Below are 23,409 nucleotides of genomic sequence, written 5' to 3' on the forward strand. Positions count from 1 at the left end.
ACCATGTTGTTTTTCAGATGAGATGACAGGTCTGTGTGCGATAAAGTCTGTTGGAATTTTGTGCAGGGAATGCCCTCCTCGGTAACTGTGCCTAAGGTAATGTTTTGCAAAATAGCTCTTGGGCTCATTGGAGTCTGGGAACTAAGGTTCCATAATTGTTCCAGCAATTGAGTTTTTCAAAAAGGGAGTTTTAGTTTGTTGTCCACAAGGAATTTATTTACGTATATTTCAAATTACAGTATTTATCTCAGTATATTTTCTCTTTTTCCACCAAAAGACAAGGAGATAGCTTCTTTTGTTCCCTGAAATAGTATTCAATGAAACAACCATTTTCAAACAAAACCAGGCTCCAAACCAGCCAACCAACACTTTGGCAAAACTGTGCTGAATTTTCCAGTGTTGCACTACAATAGACTCAATATGTTTTTATCATCTGCCACAATAGACTCAATATGTTTTTATAATCTGCCACTGAGTAAAGAATTCTGCGATAAAAATCCTTTGGCAGTGTGTTGCAGACCATTTTGGTGTTTGGAAAGCACGTTGTACCATTATAAAGAGTAGCTATTTTGAGTTTCCAGTTTTTGGTTATGAATGGCGCCTGAACTCCGAAAAGGCTTAAATAAATAGTTATTTTTGTATGTATATAAAATGAGAAGTTAAAATATGTTATAAAATAAAACTTTTCAACTGAAAAACTTATTTCAACAAATCAACGTGTGCAAACAAGCTAGGCAACTTGATCTAGATTTAATTAAGTGGTCATGCATTCAATCTGACTGTTTGTTCTAATCAGACATAAATTAAAACTAATGCCAGCCAACATCACTTTAAATGCAGAATAAAGTATTCAAAATACACTTTCAGACACATTAGCATAAATAACCTGTGGCTTCTTTCCATAATGCCTCTCTGCCTAATGAGCTCAACGCCTTTTATGCTCTATGTGAACCCAGAAAAACAGACCGGGTCCACAGAACTGCACCCAGCCAGGCCAGGCTGCTCCATCTGTTTGCAGATGAGGCACTGAGGTCACTACTAAAAATGAACCTGCTCAAGTCTGCAGGACCTGATGGCCAATACACACCGCAATCTGCACCAATCATTCTGCAGGTGTGTTTATTCACAGAAAATATGATTCAAGACCACCATCATCCCAAACCAACGTGCCATATTGACTGTTGCATTAACCTCTGTTGTGCACAAATAGGCTGTTGGGGGAAAACCATCCGAGACGCATTACACCTTTGCCTACCACTAATAATAACATGATAAAGTAAAAAGTCAGGGCCTTCAAAGCATTCTGAGTATCTCTCCAAACTGCTTGTTTGGGTTAGTGAAACGGCACCAGTACTTTATAAAATAGTTTAGGAGATATATAATTTTTTACTGCCGAAGGTGCTTTGACAGATTGTCACAGCATGCTGCTATAGAAACTGTTGATGGCAAAGCCCTACAGCAGGCGGTGACAATGTATTATCAGAAATGTTTCATTCATCTAGGAAATGTTATGACAGGCTTTGCTTCACCATTTAACATCTCAAGATGGTACTGAATTACCATCTGATGAGGTGGATGTGAATTACTACCAAACATTTTGTTCACTCTGATTTTATTTAAAGCTATGAACTCCGTTACATAATCAGACACATTCTTTTATATCACCAGATACATTTCTTTATTTGACAGAGCCACAAGACACCAATTTGTGTGAATTGATGTGAGATGTGACCAGTTCTTTTTAGCTTGCAAATGTATGTAAGAATGCCTTAAGTGTGGGGTTCTTTCGAAAGCGTTATACTGTAAATTGTGAGTAAGAATACACTTTTGGACCTTTTGTACTTTTGTTTATCCATTCCAGTGATTCAAATAAAGGGATAGTTCAACCCAAAATGAAACTCATTTTTTATTCACCCTCTTGATATTTCCAACCTGTATGACTTTCTTTTTGCTGCCGAACACAAAATATATTTTGGTAACCAAACAACGGCAGTACCCATTGACTTTGGTTTTGTGTCTATAGTGGTGAATGGGTACCGCCATTGTTTCCAGCATTCTTCAGAAGATCTTTTTTTTGTGTGTTCTGCAGAAGAAAGAAAGCCACAGAGGTTAAAAATGTCAAGAAGGTGAGTAAATAATGACAGAATTTTCATTTTTGGGCGAACTATCCCTTCAAAACAAATATTAATGCTACACTATACAATACCACATTCAATATTTGTTTTTATTTTTGTTGCAACAGTTTTGTAGGGTTTTTCTGTTCTGAAATAATGATACCTCTGTATAGTCAAAATGTGCACCCTAACCACCAAACTGGACTATAATTGAGAATAGAAAAGTATGAAAAGCTTTCCAGTTCTTAGCCAAATATGTGAAGCAAACTAAATGGCAAAGCAGTATTTAACAGGCCATTTGGACACATATGGTCATTTACAGCTTTTATACTGTACATTCAACAGATTTATTCTATAATAAATCCCACTTTCAGTACTACGTAAATATGATGACTGGTTTTTGAGGTTAAACTGTGAATCCTCGACCATTTTATGTCCAAAAGGTATTTAAAATATCTTAGGTATGTTAAACAACATTTTAAACTGAATTAACCACTCCTCAGGGATCTTTAAGAGGACGAGCAACTGGGTGGCCTGTGTAATAATTTGTCTGAAAAAGAACTCTGTTGTGGTTTTTGTGATTTGGATGAAATGGATGGTGAGTTGGCAAGCAGTTAATTGGTCTATTACACTCACCTGCTGCCAGCTAATCAGCCATGCTGTGCTGAAGAGCTGTTCAGAGAAACATTTCACCATTGAAAACCTGTGGTCAGCTACCTTTTTCAGTAAAATTAGATAATCAAATTGTTGGCGGAAACATGTTTGGTTTTAGGAAATTTTAATGGATAGCTTTTTTTCTACTCACGTACATTTAAAGTGATAGCATTTTAACTTTAAGTCATTTAGGAGACACTTTTATCCAAAGTGACTAACTAAGTAGGGGAAAACAATAGAAGCATCTAACAATACATAGGTGCAGTAATACTGGTCTCAGCTGCCAGCTCTTAGTTTCAGGGAAACAATAGAAATAGAAATAGAAATATGTCATTTTTAAAAATCTAATGAGCCTAAAATGACACATTACAGTATATGTTTATGTTAACACATCATTATATGCTGTATAAATAAATAACATTGGCAATGGCAGAAAGTACTTTGCAACAAAGCTGGCAGCCCCAAAACATTTCCTTTGCGCAGTTTGATACAGAAAACAGGAAATCATTGCATGCCTTGGGCCATTAGTTGACCTCAGAGAAGCCAATGAGCTCCATAAAAGCTACACACAAGTACACCAGAACACCAGGTGTGATTTTTGCAAAGGCAGCCAGTGAAATGCAGTTATGCGAGAACACGCCTCTTCAAGCAAATAGAGGTACACAAGGAGAGGTCTTGTTCTGGGGCCTTTCTCTGTGAGCGAGAGAGAAGGATTAGCAAAGAAAAGAAGACCAAAGTCTGCAGATATGTAGCGTTCTGAGATGTATTCTACATGGGAAAAAAAGATTTGAAAAGGAAGATGTAACTTTCACAGCAGCAAGCTTGCACTTAACATTCAGATGAACCTTAGATCCAGCTGTTCAGCTCACACAAACTCTCCTTCAAAAAATAACCAAAGTAAGTAATACAGTTGGTGTTATCTCCGCTTGCCTTCATCTAAAGCAGTGATCCCTGAAGTGGTAACATATGCTGCATTCCATTCCAAGTTGGACACAGGATATTTCTACCTAATCTTCTGATTTACCATATTGCCATTCCATTAAAGGCCTCATGGAATATACCATATAAGGAAACAAAACTTGACTGTTTAACAAAAATGTAGGTGGATAAATGATATGCACCTGGTGTACGGTTAAATGTGAAAACTGTGTTTTAGACTCCTGTCTGTGTGAGCGTTCACTAAAAACTTGAGGTTTTATCTTGAAGCCTTGACTCAATAATGCATTTTAGCGTTGAAAAATTTAAAATTCCACCCCCCAGTCCAGCTTGACCTTAGTGCTGCGTTCAATACTGTAGACCATAACATACTTCTAGATCGCTTGCACAATTATACCGGAATTGGGGGACAGGCACTACAATGGTTCAGATCTTACTTATCAGACAGACATCAATTTGTCCATTTTTAATGGGGAATCATCAAATCTGACGCAAGTAAATTATGGATTACCTCAGGGATCGGTTCTAGGACCCTTGCTATTATCAGACACACTCGCCCAATTTAAATCTAGATTAAAGACACATATTTTCAGCAAAGCATTTACTTAAATGCTAAATATGCCAAATAAACGACTGGGAGACTGCTTTTATTAGATATTATTTACTAGAATAATTGTAGTGTGTTTTACCTTTTTTGTGTTTTAAGGTTTCTATTTTCCCCTGTAAAGCTGCATTGGAATAATGCACATTGTGAAAAGCAGCCACTAATCATGATCATTCATTTGCATTAGAGGATGAAGGTCTGCTGTGACAGAGGTATAGAATGAAATGTTAGGCCCACAGTTACATGTCCAATATGTTATGTAATACTTTATATCCCTTTTAAATGAATGTTTTTCAAATATATCCATTTTAATTTTTTGGTTTGACTTTGTTAGCTAAAAGGCCATGGCTTTCCAAATGTTAAAATCCTGTCATGGGAGGCTAATTGTAATATGGAGAAAGACCTTTCAATACTAAACTGTAAGAGGAGGCTGAGGATCAGAAATACATTTTAAGGAATACAGTCAGTATGAGTTTTTTTTATGTATTTTTTATGTAAATAGATTTAAAGTTAAAATAAGAATTTAAATATGTGAAGAGTATTCCCTAGGTGATCCCATTGGGGTCACCTAATGAAGACTTGGAAACCTGCCAGCCCGGGCATCGAACTTGCAACCTTTGAGTTTAAACCTGTCTCTCTAACCATTAGGCCACAACTATCTTTGGCCAAATGCATCAAATATTGCCTAATAAGAGGACAAGAATAATGACATGCAATTGCTCTTCAGTTAAAATACTTCACTATTAACATCCTTTAACTGTTGGAAATTGTAAGGTGTGCATATTCATCCAGTGATATTTAGAGATGTTTTAATAAACCCAATTCAAAGTATATGCAGTATTCTATATAAAAACATAAAGTTTAACGATAACAGCTTACATTATTTTATCTAAAGAGGATTTCATTTTAAAAGGTTAAATAATAAAGTAAATATTAAAATTCGTTGTGAATGCTGAATTGCGATGGGTGAGATTGGAAATGTAATTGTAATATTGCTATAAAAGTTTAATATATTATAGGTAATCTGTGCTTTCACGCCCACTTGACGCTCATCAACAGCGCACACATGCGCAGACAACCACTAAAGCTTAGTAACATTTCCTTAAAATGACCTAACCCTGGAGCATAACCTGCTCCTGAACAAGTTATCTTCAGAAAGTAAGTTGCGATGGTTACTTACATACCCTGAAAGTCATCTTCGTTTTTGGAACCGAAGTTGATGTCACAGCTAACTAACCCTTAAATTTACCCGGGTATGTCACAAAGCCAGCTTTCTGGGATACCCCCCTGATGACTTGTTGATACATTGCTCTACCACACGGGACCTGCTTCAGCAAGTTAAACAATGCTGATGAGTAATTCCCCCTTTGCCTTCAACAACAGAAGTCTCCATCACTGATATATGTACTTGACATGAAGTCGCTTTGCCCTTAGCTGGGTCGTCAAGGAGACGGGCATATTCTTTTTTTACTTTAACTTTAACATGTCTGCCGCTGCATTTAAATACATGTTCACCCATTATAATGAGCTCATTCCATCTGTCTGGTATTCCCCTACTTTTATCAAAAGCCCAGAGGACTCGTCTGTAAGCAAAAAGACTTCCAGTGACTTATTGGCTGCCCTGCCTAGTTGCCAGATGAATTCATGCAATATATTCTTGCAATGTCTTTTTTTAGCTGCCAAAGAATGACTTTTTGTTAGTTCATATCCATGGCTTGATCTGCTCCTCCTACAGTCAGCCTTTGTTTTTTATCTTTGGAAGTACTCTGAGCTCTGAGGTAAAGTAATTGTCGTGGCCTTTCCCCAAAGTAATAGAGTCTGTGGGTGGGCGATAAGCTGGTGGTGTTGGGGTTGCCAGTCAGCCATTCTGTCCAATTATGGCTGTTTGCCTTGTCTTTATAATGATCCTGTAATCTGAATAAGTGCATAGGTACAATACATGGGTACTACAGACCATTTCTGACAAAAAAGAATGACCTCATGTTGAATGTTTAGTTTGGGTACCTGTACAGTTCGATTATGAAAAAGAAACATTTAATATGCACCTTTAGTCTATTTATCTATTTAGTCTGTAAAACAATGGCTTTTTTTGACTGTTGAAATAAGAAATCACAGCTAATTTGAGTTCCAGTTCATTTATTGTGATGCAAATGGGAGGTCAAATTGAGCGGGTTGAATTGTGGGAAACATAATTTAGTGTCCTTAAATGACCCTGTTGCATATAGTACAGAAACAATTTGGGAGATTTGCTTTAGGTCATCTATGGACTATGCATATAGAAGACTTACTAAGCAATGAATACATACTATTAATGCAATCGTAAGTGTGTGTTTTTCTGAACGTAGTCATTTTCTCTGTCTCAGAATGTTAAACCCTTTCAATTCCTGTTCAGTTGAACTTATGTAACCACGATTTGAACAGTTGGAGGTGAGAAGGGAAGATTTGCATTTGTCAGTATGCTTAATGAATAGTGTATTCTCAAAACGGTGCATTGTGGGTCTCAAATGTAGATAGTGGATGAAGTCCCAGAAGTGAATAGCAGTAATCATTTTAGTTTTCTGTGTACTCCACTCCTGTTAAATCCAATCTATCAAAGCATGTATGTATTTTAAAATGTTACCAAAAGATGCGATTTTAATCTGTTCTCTCTCTTTATGACCGATGGCTTCTCTGAATAATGCACCATGGATCTTTATTTAACCTTGTGAACTTATGGAAGTTTTCCATGAAAACAGCGGTTTGATCTTTTAGGGATTTTGTAAAACTGTAACCAGACTTTATTGAACATTTAACTGTTAAAGTGCAACATTGTTTTTGTCGTAAATTCTTTCAAAATAAAATAACATCACATGGGCAATTTAGGGAATTTAATTTAGGTTGAATCTTTGAGGTAATTTTGTATTTATGAGGTCAGAGTGAACTCTGTGTCTTTGAGAGAGAATGCTGAACAGTGAACTTCTCTGTGTGCATTCCTTTTAACGCAAACCTTTTAAAATAGTCTCTTTGTTGTTTCTTTTGACAGTAGAAAGCTATGTGCCGTCTGAACAGTGTAGCATCATACAGTGGCAGTTGACCCTTTTAAAGTCCCAGTGAAATTAAATATGACTATTCTTATTTTTTCATGAAATATTGCAGTGTTTATAGTAAATGCAGTTTCATTTCAAAATCAATGCAACAGCTGCTTTTACACATCCAATCAATGCGCAGTGAAAAACCCAAGTCACGCCCACTATTTTTCTCCTATGAAATTCCCTTTCACTCCAAAATGTGTCAGAATATGGAGGTAAAACAATCGCATCTTCCGGTTCATGGGTACTTTACAAAACAACAGAAACTTACTAGAACAGGGTATTCAATTACAGTTCCTCTTGCAAGAGGAACTGTAATTGTAATTAGAAGTCTTTATATTTTCTTCTAAACGGAGGTCCGGACAATAGGTTTTTTGAAAATAAATATTTAATATTTAATCAATTTAGCCCAGTTGGATATACTGTATAAAGATATGATCTTTTATCAGGCCATTTATTTTATATTTTGATATATGTATGTATAGGCTCTGTGGCTTTAAGGGAATGCCCTCTTAATAGAAGTCTGTTAATAAAAGTTTTTAAATAAAGAAAACTTTGTTGTATCGACTGACAACATAATAAAAGAAAATGTAATGTAACAATTAAAATGTTCATCATAAACAGGAACAAAGTTACTTACTAAATTAGCCTTTCCATGCCATTCATACCAGAACTACATCAATCTTTAAATCATTTCCCAATGAAAACGTTGCTCATTACAAAATATTGACCCTGCTTGTGAAAACCCAGCAAAAGTCCTTCATAAAATCATCCTACAGAATATTCTGTGAAAATATAACAATATCTTTATGGTTTTGGTATTATTCAGTCAATATTAATGAAACCAATGCTTGAAATTAATCTTTGATGCTTGTTGTCTAATAATCAATTAGTTTATGAGATGTTAGCCTGGGTTTTCACAGGGTAAACATTTTTACATGCTGACCAATAATGCTAATGCTAAATGTAGATATAATGGTTAATAAAATATCACAAATCTGGTTGAAAGGTTGGAGTCATATAGCATACAGTAAACAGACTGACAGTTCCATATGCTTTAATATTTGCAGAATTTTTTACTGTTTTTTACTGTAGCAGAAAGGGATTAAAATGAAGCGTGCTTGGTGTTAAATAAAGATATTCGAGGATGAAGCGGCAAAATATCAATTACATAAATGTTCATGAAAGTGCCTGTGATGTGATTCTCCGTTGTGAAGACGCAGCCTCAATTTAAACATCCAAAATAGTCAAATGTTTTAAAAGGTTTATTAGGCTGTATCTCACAGTCCAGATGGAAAGAAGCAAAGGCACAGAATTTTTAAATAGAACATACACAAACATATTCAGCTCATTTGTATTTTGTGTAACTATTCACTTGAACATCTAGTACACTCTTAAAAATATGCAGAAAATGCATAAGTTTGATCCAACAATGGGTTAAAACAACCCAGCATTTGGGTTGAAACAACCTAGCATAAGTCAATTTAAAACACAACAGTTGGATTTGTCCCTTTCTTTGACCCAACGATGGGTTGAAATAACTCAACATTTTGACTGCAAATTGTCTGTCACTTACCGTGTTATACATTTGCTCAATATTTTCCTGTTGCTCAGTGGTAAGAGCATTGCGTTAACAACGCAAGGTTGTGGGTTTGATCCCAGGGGATTGCACATACCTATGTAGAAATGTATGGGATAATGCTATGTAAGTCACTTTGGATAAAGCGTCTGCCAAAATGTTAATGTAATATTTTATTTTCGGAGTTCTTTCCCCTTCTGTTCTCGTTTGTTCTTGAACATAATTCTCACTCTTTACCTCCCCCTCTCCCTCTGTGACACAATGGTCTGTCACTTTGCAATATGCTCATATGGGACCTAAACCCTGGAGACCACTTACAGAAAAAAAGCAGTTTATTGTAAGGTCATTGATGCACGTGAGATCGAATGATGTGCCATGCAGACCCCAGCACACGCTCACTTTCCATCTTTTTCCAACAAACAGATCTATGACATGCCTCATTATCAGATAGCACTTGGGTGACATTTTAACATCGTGTGACACTCATAACCAGCTTTTCATGGTGAGTTCTCACAAGAACATAAGACATCTACCATCCACAACCTATCTCTCTCTCTCTCTCTCTCATTCACTCACACAGCCCCACACACAATCCTTTCCTCACTGCTGCCCACCGAGTCATTTGATAGTCAGATCAATTAATTAATCAAGCTGTCAGGACTTTTTAATTGCTGTAATGTGGCGCTCGAATCACAAACCTGATTGACATTAAGCTATGACAGCCCTGCGGCACAAAGATTGCTGTGTAATTTTAATATTAAAAATAACATTCAGGCATTTTTCTGTCACTCTTTAAATGCACTTTGACGGTGGGCAGCGATGAGAATTATCTGGCCCATATAACCTCACAGCTCATATAACTCCATATATTTATTTTAACGTTTTGCAAATGAACTCACACATTATGGTTGACAGTATTGTCTCTTCCTATCTCCATAAGTTTATTTTTCATTATGTGGGAGCACATCTGGGTTTTATTAGATGAAACCCCAAAGCATTTTTTTACGTTCATATTCAAGTCTTTATTATGTGTGCCATCCAATTCTAAAGAAAGGTACCTGAGTCTGTCTCATAACAAATCCAGTAATGTTTATTCATGAAATGTTTAACGGTGGACTATCATACAGAAATAGATTTACAGTGTCACAGCCAGATTTTTGACATTTACAACATCAGATAATATCAGCGCTTTTAATTTGCCTTTTAAATGAGGACTGTGTGAACGTCATTCTCATGGACTCTCATGGTCCAGAGTTGTGCTGTCATAACTTTAGAGGCAAAGTTCACATGCTGTTTGCTAACTGGAGTCATTCTGGAGTAATGAACGGATTCCTTTTTGCAATTTAAGATGTAATTGGAGGCATGAGAAAAATCACCACGGGATTCATTTTCAAGTATAGAGACTTTAATTGCTCTTATGTGGTCAATATGGTGAACTTGCTCTTACCTTGCAATACTTTGTCAGAACTTTTAACTGAATTATCTTTTTTGATAATTGTGTTTTTATTAAGCTAATGCATTCTCAACTGACAACGTTTATGGTGAGAACCTGGAAATTGTATATTATTGCTTCAGTTTTGTAAAAAATGTGTTCTAACGTAAGAGGACAGAAATCAATAATCATAATTCAGCGTTTTGTAGTTGTATGAGGTGTGTTTTTCTGTAAGAAACATCTGTAATTGTTTCTTTAGAGATACAAGAAACAGCATTAAATTCATAAGCAGGCAGGGTGCTTTATGGATGTTTGTTTATTTTAATTCATTTTTTAATAAGAGTTTTAATTAAGTGGATGCTCTTTAGCCAGTCTAAGCTGTAGTCATAGGTTTTGATATACAGAAGAATAATATGGAGACAACATCTGGGTATGTGTTGTAGTGTGCTCCCTACCTGCTCCATGGGGTGAGAAGCAATGCCTTCTGGAGGGTTCATTAGCTTTCTATTTCTCTACTATATCGAAATACATTAACATGCTTCACTTAAGTTTCCATTCATTTTGAGTTTGGAAAGTAGCTATACTTCAAATGAACTGGTGTTATGAAACCTTTGTTGGTCTTTTCTTCCATATATGAGAGATGTTTGGCTTAAATAATATTTTTTCATTGCTTTTAAGTGCAAATAGGTCTGCGAATAACTTGAAATGACCTAATGAAGTTTTGAATGATCTAAAAAGTGAAGTAGTCTCACCAAAGATTGAACTCACTTATTATTTTATTGTGCGGTTTTGGGTAGTAGCGACGAGTCAATTCGATGTTTTTGCTGTGGACTCTCTGCATCCATATTGCATGTGTAATCCTTTTTGTTTCTGTCGTGTGTGAACAAACCACAATACAGTACATGTTATGCATTTGTGTTCAGCGGAAGAAAAATGGCATACAGCTTTGGAATGAAAGGGGAGAGACTGTCTCTGCAATATTTTCACTGTTTAAAAGAAAATTATGAGAATATCAGGCTTGACCTAAAAATGACCTCACTAAGGTGACTTCAAAACAACAAATCTATTCAAAATCACAACACCGTCACCTAAAAAAAGCCAATCAATGCGTCATTTTCAATTCTGGGGGCCTTCTTTGTGTTTTGCCAGACAATCTTTTGTGACAAAAGATGCATGAGATCTGCTAGATCAGTCAAATCAGTGAGCAAATCCGCTCTAAACAGGACTAATGTCCCGTAAGAAGCAGGTGTTACGGAGACAAAACGCCAGACGTAATGGGTCAGAAACTAGCAAAAAACAAATAAATTCCCCTTTCAGTTTGTATTGCTGTACTTCGGACCGGGGATGAATAAAACACAACAGACAGATTCTGCTGATTTAGTGACTCACAGTCTTTCCTCACTCAAGCAGAAAACTGGCTGCAAATGCCACCACCCTCATTCTGACACGATAACTCATTGTGTTTCTGATTAATTCTATTTTTCATTATTCATTACTTTTTCAAATTCATGCGTGTGAATAAATCTTACAGCTGCCATATTCACTGAAAGTAACTGTCATAAGCCTTCGGAATAGTTTTGAAGCTAAACCGGCTTTGCAGATAAACTCCATAAGAGAGGTTTGTTCACCAGAAGTGGAGAGAGTGGAAAAACAACAATGAAATAATCCCAAACCGCATAAAAGAGGAACGGATTGCAAATGCATTGCATACTATATTTCAGTGTTGTGCTTAAGAACTACAAATTAACCCTACGTTTCTAACAGAATGTGATTTAACAGAATTACCGAACTCAATGCACCCATAGCATACCAGTGAGAAATACTTAAAGTTGTTGTGTGTCATTTTTGGAGGACCTATTAACAGAAAAGCAATATTATATAAATAACTATGTCCTAGATGTGTATAAAGACCTCACATAATGAAGCGTTATGTTTTTATTACCTTAGAAATAGCTACTTCTATCTGTATACACCGCAGACCCCCTTCCATGCAATTCGCCAGGTTTCTACTGAAGATCTAAACTGCTCCACAGACCGTGCATTATCTCCTTAGACAAAGAAGTGAAAACGTTTCAACATCTTAGTTCTGTGTGGGCCGCCGAAGTACTTCGAAATGGAGGGGGGGGAGGGGGGAGTGAGCCGTTGGTTGCCATTCGCAACCTCACCACTATATGCCGCTAAATCTCATAAACTGGACCTTTACATATAATAAACACATACAGTACTTTACCATTTATATAAACTTTGCTGTCTTTAATACACCCAAACTAGTGGGTTTTTTGTTAATTGGTTGTGGTCTCTGAGCTTAAAGTAATTTAAATAGAGTAAGTTTAGTAAACTTGAGTTTAAGTAAACTGCATACTTTTTCATAATAAGACATTTAGAGGAATCCTACAGTAAGTCGTAGGAACAAATATTTTATTGCAAAATAGTTTTAGCTTTCATGGAATGTGCTCCACTGTGATGTTATAAATAACCTGGATTACATTTTTGGTCTCCACAGAACACTGATAAGGAGATTGTGATGGAAGTAAAGAAAAGCGGTAGAATTGGAGGTAAGGATTTTGTTTTATATTGCAAATATGAAACGCACTTTGTAAAAAGTGGAATTAAAGTGTCCGAATGAGAACATGCCATGGTATCATTTAGCACTTGTAAGGGAGGTGTGCTAATGTTATAAGTGAAGTTGTACTTTGTACAGTATTTTCCGTTAGACACGCCTCATCACAGGCCACCAACGCAGCTGCCGGTATAAAATATAAAAGGGACAGTTTTTCATGCTTTTCTCTTTTGGCAACTCAAGTATGCAGAACCAATATTGCTAAGGAACATTGAAGCATTATGCAAAATAATTCTTGATGGCATTTCGTGTTGTTCAGACGGAAATTGTATTTTCCTCACTTAGTCCTCTGTTTAAGCTTGTATTATTTTGCATAGTACATATGTATGATATATAACTGTGTTATGTTTTATGAAAATAATACTTTCTGAGACCCACTCCCATCTTTCCCCTGAGAAAAAGTGCACTTTAAATACTTCTAAAAACTGTTAAACGTACTTTTCTCGCACTAGTTTTGTACTTAACATAAAAAAATTGTTTGTAAACTTAGGAAGATCTCAGTGTTCTCAACTGTGCTATTTTGAGACACCATGAATAGAAGTACAAAAACTATTTTAAGTTTAAGAACTTTAAGTAAATGTAAATGAATGTGTGACAAAAGAGCACATTACGGACTTTAAGCACATTATGGATGTGTACTAAAAAGTGTACTTAGTGCTCTTTTTGTCCCATGGGTTCTGTTGATGTCCATTGCAGGTTTTTTGTTGAGTCAACTGTTCCTATAGAATTGTAAAAAGAGGGCTGGGGCCGATCATACGAGGTGGTCTTTACTTGTGGTGGTGAAAGCTTAATGAAATGTATTGGCAGCATATTCAAGCACACATTCCATTTCCACAGGTGTACAAACTCTGCTGTGCAAATATCCTTTCATGAGCAAACCAAACAGACCCCGCTCCACTTCTTTCCCTGGACGGTCCACTTTTCATCTCCGGGTGAGTAATGAGATGGGAGTCTTTCGCAACTACCGCAGTGTCATTGTGGTTTAGACTTGTAGGGCAGCCCTTTAAGGACAAAAATGTTATAAGCGTAAACGCGCACAAACAGGCACACATACACACAACACGTTCCCTGAAACAATCCCAGCATAGAAGCTGACATTAGCGGCTCGGATTGCTCGTAAATTAGATGGTGGATGTTTTCTTTGGCAGACATGTTCCGTCTACAATCTAGCTTCAGCAGAATGACAAAAACCAAGTTGAGCTAAGATTTAATTATACAGTGGAGAGCCAAAGCCCTGTCCTTGCCCTTTATAATCACTGTCATTTGTCTATTCAGTCATTTACCTTACTGTATTAAAGCTGTAATCGCAAGACCACAAGCGGTTATTTAGCAAGTTGACTGAATATGAGCAAAACGTTATTTATAACAACCTGCCAATGTAAACAAATGAAATGCCTAGTTATCATTGTGTGGAAGGCACGTTGAATAAGATGCCAAGTTGACTAGATGTCTGAATCAAAGAGATTTGATAGAATCACTACAGCCTCAAAGTGATAGTTTACCCCGAAATGACCAAATTCTGTCATCGAAACCAATGCAAGTCAACGAGTACCGCTAGTGTCTGGTTGCATTCTTCAAAATGTCTTCTGATGACAGAATGAGAACTGTTGCTTTACCATGTAAAAAGGTTTCTGTGGAGGTCTTCAGTCCTCAGTTTGAGATTACAGAGATGCAGCTAATGTACAAAATCGTCCCCAACAGTGAAGCAAGCAAGACATTTGGACTTAAAGAACAACTCCAGTTGAGTTTATGTTTTCTGCCATTAACTCCCTGCATAGAATTCTAAACATTTTAATGCTTGCCCACAGAAACTCTGTCTAACTTTGAGTCTCTATACTCTTTCTTTCCTTCTTTCTTGCCCTAAACTCTCTGAATCAGCATTTAACATTCCTGTGGTATGTTTTGGCTCTGTGTGCTTTGGGTACCTGACGGACTCATTTAAGCCCATAAATGCAGCTTCTACAGAGTCTAATAGAAAAAGCCATATAGGCCTAGAGGGTGTCCTATACACTTAAAGACGTGGAACAAAACTATAAATCTGGTAGTTAGTTTGTGTGATGTATCAGTCTATAAATCTGTCTGAACTGTTCTCACATCAGCCTGCTGGGGTTTTATTGACTATATTTTTCCTCTTCTGTTGTTTGTGATGACAGCGAGAGAAAACCCGCTGAGATTTGACAAAGAGATAAAAATAGTGACCGATAAATTGCCACTTTGGACTCCATGGATTGGTTTACCACACCCTTGTAATAGAAGCTATAGACACAAAATGAAAGGTATTGGATATACTGTAAGGAATAACTGTGAATTTATAAAATCAAATATGCAGTTGAGTGTTCTGCTTTGTGATTCTATTTTGCATTAATACATTTGGATATGTACAGTAGCACAGCTGTTTTATAAGAGATAAGAGATAATTGAAGTCTGTGCAAAATTCTTAGCATACAAAGGAAGAGTGTGAGATGTTTTTCATTGGCTCAGAAGCTTGTCCATGTTGACCACCCCAGGTGTGCGCATTCGTATTGTATTTAAAGGCGTGAAATAAAAAAAGATAATTGTAATTATTTTACACAGTGGAAAAGTATTTATTATAAATGTTCTATCCGTACACGTCATCATTTGTTTTTTTTAATTTGCACTTGTAATCTTTCAACCAAAATGTTAACCTCCTCCCCCTCTCGAACGACCTCTCTTCTACTACTTCTGGTCAAGAGGAACGTTGCAGATTGCCAACTGGCGTTCTAATCTTTCACTTTTTAACAATCCTATCAGTTTTTGGTGGATGAAATCAAGTCCTGCCCTACATGTTTTTCTCATTTCAGAAGTCGTTTCACTCAGGTATGTGTCACGATACGGAAAAAAGACAATCGCTGCTTCAGTGTTTCATGCCGAGTAATTAAAAATGGTTGTGTAGCTCATAGCATTGCCTTAGTAGTGCAAAGGTAGATTGTTCGATTTCTAAGAAACATGTTGACAGAAAATACTTTTAATTCACTATTTGAATGCATAATGGTAGTAGATGCTGTGCCATACTGTGAACCGAATTATGGACGAATGGATTTGACTTAGGTTTAAGTTCAAGGCCACACAACCAAGTGGGTAATGCATTAGGTGTACTAAACAGCAAATCAAATCACATGCTTTCTATTTTAAAACACGTTTCATGTGACTAGCACTGTATACTGCTCAAACGTATTCATCCAAGCAGGACCCACTAAGCTTCTCTTTTGTATTTCTTGCTCATTGGGCCCTGAGGTGGACATGACCCCACCCCTGAAAATGTTGTGTCAGGCCCTTTGAAAAGTAATTGACAGCCCTGAATGCAATGTCTTGTGTGTTTTGTAAGTAATCTTGCTGCTATCATTTTTGTAGCATCACAGCTCCTGCTGTGGCATAATAACAAATATTAAACACTCCTTGGAGGCTTTTAGCATCAGCAGCGAAGACGTTTAGGGTGCCTGTAAATTGATTGCTTATATTAACTGAACTAAATAGAGATACATGTGGAGGAATAAATCAGCAATTCAATTGCAAGCAAATATTTCTGAAAGTCTTGACACATTTTAATAGTATATTTAAAAGCTTTCTTTTTAAATTATATATATATTGTGTGTGTATTTACTGTATTTGTTTGATGCAACGCCACATTTTAAATCTATACATTATTTGCATTCATAAATGGACAGTAAACCAAAAATGTACATTCTTTCATTATTAACTCAACCTCATGTGATTGCAAAGCTGGATAACTTATCTTCTCCAGAACACAAAATGTATTTAAAAAAATGTTGGTAACCAAACAACATTTGGGCCCCATAGACTTCCATTTTAAGAACACAAAACCACTGAAACATTTCTCAAAATATTCGTTTTAAACAGCATGAGGGTAAATAAATGATGTCTTAAAAACCTTTAGTACTAATCTAATCTCTAATTGTTGTCAAGTGTCTCTGCAAATTTAAAGATACAACGATTTGAATAGTTTGCAAACTGTACTGTATTACAAGAAAAGAGCAGAACATACAGTAATATCTAGTGTGATGCGATGTTGAAAACGGATCAAGAATATCTCCAGAGAGACAATTTTTACAGTTAGTGTCACTTTAAATAAGAGTGTCGGAGAAAATTACAAATTGCGAAATGTTAATGAGCTATTTCGAGAAAGCAATTGTCTTCTAGCATCCTTCTATATGGTTGTAGTGTTGGACTCCATTATGGCTGAGAACTCATTTAGTTGGGTACTCCGAATGTGTGAACTTCGCACTTCATGATATGAGCGTTCTCTGTACAGCAGTTCTCTCCAAAGCGCCTATGAATAAATTTGATCCCGAAACAGCAAAGCGACTACATTATGACTGCACTTCCGTCAAAAAATCGCGTTTGGCGGGAATAAAGCACACTGGTGTGATGGGAGGCACTAAAGAGGAGATTTGTTGCGTTTTGAGGTTATTGCTACTAATAATGATACTCTGTGTGGAATATGAGTCTATAATGGAGTTACACAGGAAGCCAGCGCTCAAGTGAGCGCAACGTTAGTTTTGATTTATTTTGCAACTACTGTATATAGACTGGTCTAATCTTTTGTGTTATGGTTTCTTGTGTTCTGCTATTGCGTAGTTACCGTAATTTTCTAACTCGTACCGACCTACAAAAATGTTGCGAAAAGGGACACACTCTGCGAAATGTTTCTGAATGCAGTGTGGCAACAGGGAAGGTGTTAGCGGGTTAGGAATGTGAACGCAGAGCCGGATGCATTAGTGTTAGGATGGAGACAGCTGTTTGCACGCATCAATTTTCATTTTATTCATATCTTAGAATCCGACGGCTCAAAGACTTCAGATCTTTGAGACCTGACCTGAAAAAAATCTATATTTTCATCACATCAGAATAAGATACTTTCACTTACCCCGTTAAACGACAAAAAATACATTTTTACATTATATTTCTGGCATGATAAAAACGGTCAAATTACAGAAAAATTTATTTAAATTTTATAGAAAACAAAAACGTTTAACTCACAAATCCTTTCATGCTTTTTTTGTGTTGTTTAATGTTCTCACTGACCCTTCGTTCCACATGCGTTATTCTCTCAGTATTCATTTAGACTCTTTCTAAGCAGTAATAGCATATGGGCGGGAAGGGGAAATTCTTGTGTTCTCCTTTGTAAGTCTTTGGTGCGAGTTTAATGTTAGTTTTCAAGGTTTTTATAGGGTTCGGCACGAGGAGAAGATTTCCATTTGGCCCATCAATATTGATTTAGGGAATTATCAGTCATATTAGTACAGACACAAAAGTGTGGTGTGTTGAACAGAAGGGGACGTTTAAGTTTGAGGATTATCTCACCATAAATCCCCATCATTGTTTCAGAGGCTTTAAGTGTTAAAATATTGGAATAAAGTGGAATTAAACCATGCGTCTGTAACATCTCTGGGCAGATGAACGATGCCACAAGGGAACTGGGGTGAACGGGAGGTTTTAACAGAGCGAAACAGCAGGTGCAGAACAAACAGGTAATATCCACGGGTAACAAATAAACACAAAAGAGCATCCACGGGTAAGTAATGAACACAAAATAGCATCCACGGGTAAGTAATGGACACAAAAGAGCATCCACGGGTAAGTAATGGACACAAAAGAGCATCCACGGGTAAGTAATGGACACAAAAGAGCATCCACGGGTAAGTAATGGACACAAAAGAGCATCCACGGGTAAGTAATGGACACAAAATAACATCCACGGGTAAGTAATGGACACAAAAGAGCATCCACGGGTAAGTAATGGACACAAAAGAGCATCCACAGGTAAGCATACTAAAGGTGTCTGAACTAGCAAACACAACAAAATAACTAGACCTGACAAATATCAAGATAAAACACATGGTAGATAGAGTCCATGGGATAAGGTTCAGGTGTGGGTGAAATCTAAGATGGTGTCCGATGCAAGGGGGTGATGGGAAATGAAGTCCATGAAATTAAGGGTCCAGTGAAACTGAGTCCATGGGGTGCAAGCACAGGGGAAACTGGCAAGGGACACAAGGGGGCAGACAGGACCGTGACAGTGTCAGTTTTTGACCAAAATACACATAGAATATTGGTTGAATATAGTCGCCTTTATTTGAACTTTATTAGTCTCATAGTGTGAAATATTCATTTTTTCATTGGTGCTTTAAATTAATGACATTTTGTTTTCATAGTGCTTTAAATAATGCACTTTATTCCATCTTTATTCTATCTGTCTTTATTTTTTAAAAGGTCCCCTTTTGACAAAGAGAAATCCCATTACGGCCATGTATTAATATTTGGTATGGAAAATATGCACGATTTGCATGAACAAATGAGAGCGTTTGGGGGGCTCTATACCATGGGAACCCATTTCTGGTAACATCACAGGTGTCTGTCTTTCCTTTAAAAATGGCAGAGTTTTGTTTTGGCAGGTGGTTTGCTGTATGCTGGTTGTAATTTCCTTTTTGTGCTCAAAAGCTGTCCACCCAGGCTGACATGAAGCTGTGCAGCATTCTTCTTTTGTACTGCGACTTTAAAACAGTATTTTGTGTTCTGTTTGCGCTTTGAAATCACAGTGCTTGTCGTGTCTTCAAATCATCGAGTTTCATATTTTATTGATGCTTCATATCTGGGGCAGATGCCTTTCGAGTGCCACCAATATGAGTCATTATTATTTATTTTTTATTCATGCTGCAAAAACGATTTTGAAAATAGTAAACATCACAACCTGTTTATCTATTTCTGCCATCTCGGCAGAGGTAGAATTGAACTTTTGGCCGGCGGCTTGTGCATTAGTATGCAACAGGAAAAACTCAAGACAAAGAGAGACAGGAAGAAGTTAATACAGGAAGTCATCTCTTTACAACTTTTTTTGTTTCCCACAGAGAGGAAGTGAGTTGGGGATACAATAATCCCATCAACTTTATTGCTTTCGCTTCCTGTTTTTTAATATTAATGTAGAAGTTGCGATGCACAAGTTGCCATTTAGGTTAAGGTTCCTGTTTGCAGTCATGGGATGCTTTTTTCGGTTTACTTTTTCCTTGTGTGTGTATATATATATATGAGTGTTTGAAACAATAGCATTCGCCATTTGAGACCACTCGGTGCTGAACATTACACTACAGTAACTTAGTAGGTTTATGGACACAGTAAAATTTCAATGAATTTTAATAAGGTTCACATATTGAAACGTAATGTATTGTAATGTATTAATGCAATGCATGAATGTAAAGAAACGTAATATTCACAAAGCGTAGGACCTTGAAATGACAAATACGTGATGGAAGAGCATGTCCGAGTTAGCTTTTGAGAAACAGGAAGTTTAATCATATTATCAGCTCTTTATTTTCATCGCATCTCACTGTGCAAGAGCAAGACGCTCATTTCCATAATCAAATCAACGCTAAACAGAGGAATGAAACCACATCACTGCTTTTCTGCCACAATCAGCCTTAATTACACAGTCGCCTAACTCAATCACACAAAAACACATGCTTCTACAAACTGCTGGGGTTCAAAAAAGCCCAAAACATCAATTAAAGATGAAGATGTGATTGATTGCTTTCACTGCGGGACCGGGTTATATTTTCAAGGTCTGCCATGGAAAGGGGACATGGATGGTACTGTTCGTACCATTTACATTCAATTATTTAGTGCACAGTTTTATCCAGTGTCTAAGGGATGAAGTAATGTATCGCATAGACCACTTCACGATATGCAAACACTGATCCAGCAGCACTTTTCTTTTTTAAATCTTACACGTCGCTGCTATGCTTTGAATCTTGTATCTTCAAATTTCGTGATTACATTTTTTGTCATTGTTATTATTTACCCTTTATGTCACTGGGATTTATGAATATCGATTTAATACTATTTTAGGGGTCATCGGATAAAGATCTGACTTATTCGGTGGTTACGTGCTATAATTGGATGCCTGGTGCATCTAAAAAATCTGAAAAGGTGAAACTAGCTGGTTGACGCGCTTTTCTAGGAGAATTATCCAATACGGGACTAAGAAAAGTTGTTGCGTAAGGGAATTTCATGTTCGAAAAAAACTTTCCGAAACCTATACGAACCCTGGGGGGTAGGTTCGATCACAGAAATACTCTGTGATACATCAAACACATTTCATTTTCTGACAAGTATACCATGTTAAGCATGAGAAGCCTGAGAAGTCAGAAACACTGTTGCACCACCCCTTTAAGAAGAAGCAGGTTTGTTTCAACTCTCTCTATTGGCTTACCGCTGTAATGATGTTGTGGAGAGTAGATAAACCTGAAAGTGGAATTTCTAAGCTTTACATAGATACCAAACTTGAGTGGGTCATTTCCAAAGAGCAAATATAAAAATGTACCCGCGCTAGTCATGACTGGATTTGTTCTCCAGTGTCACATATAACAAGTTTTGATATTAATAATTTTTTGTTACATTAAGTTTTTCATAGTTCTTTTTGATGAGTTTACTAGCATTCAGATATGTGAACACAATGAGTAAGTATGTAAGGGATTGTACTTCAAAAATCAAATACTTGAAAAAATCAAGGCGAATATGTCTATTACACTTCTAACAACCTGTCATGTTTTCTCACCTATCATTCAACCCCTCTTTTGTGTAGACCGAGGATTCAAACATTGTTCTGTATTGCTGTCTGAAATCTATATCTTTCAACTATTTCCACACCCTTGAACACATTGTGAACTTGTGAAACATCTAATCCAATTTTCAAGGTCTTTTTTCAACGAATGACTATTTTTTTTCTCCAATAATCACAACTACATCTAATAAGGGTTTATCGATTCGCCACAGCTCGAGAGACGGCTTTATTATACATTTTAGTGAATCAATGCTTAAGAAAATGGACAAAATTAGAGTTAACTGACATAAAATTCATGGAAAAGTAGGCGGACTCTGTGCGTGTGCATATTCTTTGGGATTTATTTTTCCTCGCGCCACCCAAAAATCTAAAATCAAATGCTGGAACCACATAAATCGAGTATTCCCCCCAAAAAAAGTATATTCACTCAGAGAAGGTGACATGTCTTCAAACACATTTTCTTTGCAAACATTTGTGTTTGCCTTCAGCCAAGAAAATGTGGCTGACTTGCAAGCAAAACCTTTTCCTGCAGGTGCACCTTAAAAAACAAACAGTGGTATCTAGGGCGACGTATAGTTACCGAAAAATCTGGTCAACTTTGTGGACGAATATAAAATAACACAGCTGGATCAGACAGTATGCAGACCCTCATACGTTGGTCGTCCAAACGCAACTTGAACTTCAATTACTGTCTTCTCTCTGCAAATTTTCAGTTATTCCAGTGTTTAGTATCTACACGTGTGTCTCTGAGTACATTCTTAAATTTCTTTGTCTAAACCTTGCTGTTGCCGTGGTAATTAATGTGTGGTTATTACTGACTTTCCGAAGCACTGGAGCTGAAAGCAAATGACCTCTTCACACCTGCGGTCCATCTTGCTTGAAGAAACACACTCACTTGTGCATAACATCGCGATTGAAAGAGCTGTTAGAGGGCAGATTTATGAAAAGACCCCTTCAGCTGATTCAGTATGCTTAGACATCAGCTGCACTATGCTCTTCATTTTATTATTAAGAAGAATATTCATAAGATTTTAACTGAGCGTGATTTCTATGCAGACAGTACAGAGATGTAATTGGATGGTTTGTTTAGAGCTCTCCCGATGAGAGCATTTTCTGCCTGTCACAGAAACAATATGGATAAATCATAGCTGTTTGTGTTTGTTTGAGCAGTTCGTTCACACTTCGGGAGGCACTGCTTTTAGATGCCAAATTCAAGCATGAGATCTCTTTGGAGATGAGACACGTTTGACTTCCTATGATTGTGCGCTTGTCTTTACCATTGTGTTTCCAGTGAGTGGCGGTTTTTACAGGTATGTGTTAGGCACGCATATTTCATTTTTCTTCTCATCTCCCTCCCGTCCTCCCCGTTCCTTTAGTTTAGCGCAAGCCTCTTCTCGACATGATTTGCATATTCATGACTCTGATTCCACGATGAGAAAAAATCATGTTTCATGATTTTCAAGAAGATTTATGTTTTTTTTATTGTGCAATCCAATTAATATCAATCAAACTACAGTTGGTTTGTTTTGATTTGAGCCATAATAACTAAAAAATACAGCTAACTAACACAATAAAACACCATCAAAACATGTTAATACAATTCAAAACATGATTTTATTTTTATATGATATTTTTTTTAAAACAGAGATATCATTTTGGAACCAAACTCTTCATGTACTGAATCAAGCAAGGATGCAGAGTTACTGTACATTCTAGTCATTTTAAATATAAATGAAGTATCACTGAACGCACTTCTCCTGCGAAAAAAAACTCGGAACGCACCACTGCTGCTACAGCCGCCCCCGT

The sequence above is a fragment of the Barbatula barbatula genome (genome assembly GCF_947034865.1).
Source record: "Barbatula barbatula genome assembly, chromosome: 21".
Taxonomy (NCBI): domain Eukaryota; kingdom Metazoa; phylum Chordata; class Actinopteri; order Cypriniformes; family Nemacheilidae; genus Barbatula; species Barbatula barbatula.